Here is a 4,889-nt window from a genome sequence, read left to right on the forward strand (position 1 = left end):
GAGTTTTTGATACAAAGAACGTTCTAGAAATAAGGTAGTCCTGCCATAAACCCTTGGTTTTTATGGTGTAAGGTTGTCCTTAGAACAACATTTATATCAATGTCTCAATACTTGATTATTAAGGCTACTTTTTATTTCAGCATTGTGAATTGATTTCCTTTATTTGGCTATCATACTCTTTTACTCCGCTGTTATTATTTTAACTTGGTATAGTCCTATTCACCCCCCCGCCCCCCCTCTAGGACTTATAGCCAGGCCGTTTCAAGTGGTATCAAAGCCTAATAGCTCATTTTTAATTCTTTATTCTTAGATTCATTTCCTGAGCTAATGATCTAAGCTATATATAAGATGTCAAATTTTGATAGCCTTTCAGTCATTAGGCCTCCACCATTTAATGACTCCAACTATGCCTATTGGAAAGCCAGGATGAGAATTTTCCTCAAATCAATGGATGAGAGTGTATGGTAAGCCACAGTGACTGAATGGATCCCACCTAACACTGAAGTGACTGGTATCGATGGTTCAAAATCGATAAGAGTAACACTATATTTCTCATGGACCACTCTTCAGAAAAATAAGAGTAGTGCCAATGCAATCACTTGTGCACTATCACCGGATAAGTTCAAAAGAATTATATCCTATGATACTATAGAGCAAGCTTGGGATATTTTAGAAATGACACACTAGGGTACATCAATTGTCAAGAAATCTAAAGTCCAACTCCTCACAACCAAATTTAAGGAAATTCATATGGAAGAATATGAAATGTTTATGGACTTATATACAAGATTGAATGACATTGTAAACTCTATATAGGGTCTTGGTGATAAAATCCCATAAAGTAAAGTATATGCAAATATACTACGCTCACTTCCAGAATGGTTCAACTCTAAGGTAACCGCGATCCAGGAACTTCGTGATACGGACAATATGAGGGTAGAAGAACTAGTTGGTTCTTTACAAACCTATGAGTTAAACTTTAAAGCTCCTAAAGGTAAATCTATCACTCTTAAATCTTCTAAATATATTTCTTAAGAAAATTCTAATTTAGAAAATTCTGAAGACAATATGGCTCTTTTAGCGAAAAAGTTTTACAAGATTTTCAAAAGTAAGAAGAGGGTTGATTTAAAAAAATCAAATGATAAGAAATGATCTAAACTTAAATCTAAAACTTGAAAATCTTTGAAAGATAGTCAATGTTACAACTGCCAAGAATATGGACATTTAGCAAACAAATGTCCTAAAAAGGACAAATCTAAAAAGAAAGGAATATTAGCTACTTGGGATGAATCTTCTGGCACTGAAGCCTCTTCTGAATCAGAAGATTCTAGAACTGACTCGGGCAATGAAGTTAAAGCCCTTATGACTCAAGCCAAGTTCACTTTTCAGATCATGATGATTTAACTAGTGAAGAAAATATGAATAGTGATCATGAAAATGAAGAAGATCTACAAAATGCTTATAATGCCCTATACAAGGAAAGTTGTAAAATTATCCTAAAACTAAAACTTCAAAAAGAAAAGTTTTTAAAACTTAAAGAAAATTTTGAGTCTCTTGTTTTAGAAAAATCTCATATTTCAGATTGTTTTAAAAAGAATAAAAGTGATTTAGAATTTAAAACCACCCTGATTGAAAAACTTAAATTTGAAAATGATAAACTTAAGCTTGAAAACTCTTCACTTTTGAGTTTAAAGGATACATGGAGGTATGCCCAAGGAGATCCAAAGTTTGAAAAACTTCTATTCAAATCTAGAAAATGTGGTGACAGATATGGGTTGGGCTATGATAAGAATATACCTTTTAAACAGAAGAATTCTCCTCCTAAGTTTGTGAAAGGAGAAACCTCTAACTCAAAAGGGAAAAGTATTAATCAAAGTTTCTCTAAAAATGCTAAAACTTTTCAAAAACCTAAAAGCAATTATGTCAACTATAAAACTCAAAACCAAAACTCTTTAGCTAAAAAAAATAGTTGATTTGCTGAAGGAGCTCTTAAAATCTAACTCAGTAGGTCATTCTTATAACAACAGAAAGAAAAAGACCAACTATACTCCTAAACCCAAAACAGTTATGAAATGGATTTCTAAGGTTACTTGCTTGGTTGCCCACACTGCTTTCAAAGCTACAAGCCATTCAAAGTGGTACCTTGATAGTGGGTGCTCCAGGCATATGACAGGCGACAAGGCTTTATTCACCGATCTTAAAGATATGACTGATGGGTCGGTCACATTTGGTGATGGTAGCAACTGCAAGATTATTGGCCAAGGTACGGTTCAACTCTATAACCTCCCCTTATTTAGGAATGTTTTATATGTTGAGGGGCTAAAACACAACCTGTTAAGCATATCTCAAATATGTGATAACAATCATAGCATGAAATTTTCTAATAAAGGTTGTGAAATCTTAAATAAAAAGGGTTCTGTAATATTAACTGGTCATGGGACTTCTGAAAACTGCTATATTGTAAGCGATGGTAGCTCATCTAATCAATCGTACTACATAGTCCATACCGTTGAAACAGAATTATGGCATAAACGCCTTGGACATGTATACTACCGTAATTTATACAGATTGAGCAAGAGAGAACTAATAAGAGGTCTACCTAAATTACAAAAAGTAGACAAAATATGTGGTGAATGCTAGTATGGCAAGCAAACAAGAAGCTCTCACAAAAAGATGAACTCCAATGCTACATCCAGACCACTCAAGCTTCTCCAAATGGACCTTATAGGACCTACCAGGATGGAGAGTCGAGGTGGCAAAAAATACATACTGGTAATCGTGGATGATTTTACCAGATTCACTTGGGTAGCCTTTTTAAGGGATAAATCAGAAACCCTTGATGAAGTAAAAATGATTCTCAAACGAATCCAAACTGAAAAAGGTTCTCAAGTTTGTAAGATCCATAGTGATCATGGATCTGAGTTCAAGAATAGTAGTTTTGAGAAATTCTGTAGCGATCAAGGAATATCGCATGAATTCTCTGTGCCCAAAACACCACAACAAAATGGAATTATGGAGAGAAAAAATAGAGTACTTCAAGAAATGAAAAATGTAATGTTGATTAGTATGAAGCTCCCTAGAAATCTTTAGGCTGAAACTGTAAATACTGTGTACTATATTATTAACCGAGTTTATATGTGTAAATGTAATAATAAAACTGCTTATGAACTTTGGTTTGATAAGAAGCCTACTGTCAAATACTTTCGAGTTTTAGGCAGCAAGTGCTATATTTTGCGTGACCATGAAAATCTGAAAAAGTTTGACACAAAAAGTGATGATGGGATCTTTTTAGGATATTCTTTAAACAGTCGTGCATATCCTGTTCTGAACAACAGGACCGGTGTGATTCAAGAGTCCATTAATGTGGTCATTGATAATCACTTGAATACACCCACCCTACTTCAAATAATGATGAAGTTCTTTTGATTGACAAACTAGATACTTCATCAAATCAAAATAATTCTAAATTAAGGACTATCAAAGATCATCTAACCACTCAAATTCTTAGAAACCCTCTCACTGGTGTGTGCACTCATAGACAATTAGAAGACATATATAACTACATGTGTTTTACATCCCAGATTGAACCAGTAAACGTAAAAGAAGCTCTTTCTGACAAAAACTGGATAGTAGCTATGCAGGAAGAACTTAATCAGTTTGTTCGAAATGATGTTTAGTACCTTGTTCCTAGACCTATAGATAAACATATTATTGGAACAAAGTGGATTTTCAAAAATAAGTCTGATGAACTTAGGAATATTATTCAAAACAAGGAAAGACTGGTTGTACAAGGGTATACTCAAATAGAAGGGATTGATTACGATGAAACCTTTGCCCCAATTGCTCACCTTGAATCAATCAGACTTTTTATATCCATTGCATGCTTTAGAAAGTTTAAAATTTATCAAATGGATGTAAAGAGTGCCTTTTTGAATGACGATTTACATGAAGAAGTATATGTTGAACAACCTACAGGTTTGAAGACCCTAAGTTTACTGATCATGTATACCATCTTAAAAAAGCTCTATATGGTCTAAAACTAGCTCCCAGGGCATGGTACGAAAAATTGACTAAGTTTTTACTAAGTCATAATTTTCAAATGGGTAGTGTCGATAAGACGTCCTTTGTTAAGAAACATAACGATGATATCTTAATGGTTCTGATCTATGTTAATGATATTATTTATGGATCAACATGTACTAACATGACTATTGAGTTTGCAGATTTAATGAATCTAAGTTCGAAATGAGCATGGTTGGGGAATTAAATTATTTCCTAGGGTTGCAAGTAAAACAACAACCTGATGGTGTTTTTATTTCTCAAACCAAGTATGCCTTGAACTTGATTAAAAAGTTTGGATTTGAGAATGGTAAGAATTTTGATACTCCTATGAGTACAACTCTAAGACTCTCAAAGGACTTAACAGGTAAAGATGTGGATCCTAAATTGTATAGAAGTATGATTGATAGTTTACTTTATTTAACTGCTAGTAGACCTGATATTTCTTTAAGTGTTGGTATTTGCACTCGATATCAGTCTAACCCTAAAAGTCACATCTAACTGCGGTTAAGCGAATTATTTGATATGCTGCAAGTTCTATAAATTTGGGTCTTCGGTATCCATATGACACTAGTGTTCAGTTGGCTGGGTAAACTGATGCTAATTGGGCTGGGAATATCGATGATAGGAAATTAACCAGTGGTTATTGTTTTTGTATTGGAAATTGATTAGTCTCTTGGTTTAGCAAGAAACAAAGTTCCATATCACTCTCAACTGTTGAGGCTGAATACATTGTAGCTGGAAATGCATGTACTCAGCTTGTTTGGATGAAACGTATGTTAAGTGATTACAGAATAACACAAGATTCTTTGGTCTTATATTGTGATAAT

Source organism: Magnolia sinica, chromosome 1 (assembly GCF_029962835.1).
Source record: "Magnolia sinica isolate HGM2019 chromosome 1, MsV1, whole genome shotgun sequence".
In the NCBI taxonomy this organism is placed as follows: domain Eukaryota; kingdom Viridiplantae; phylum Streptophyta; class Magnoliopsida; order Magnoliales; family Magnoliaceae; genus Magnolia; species Magnolia sinica.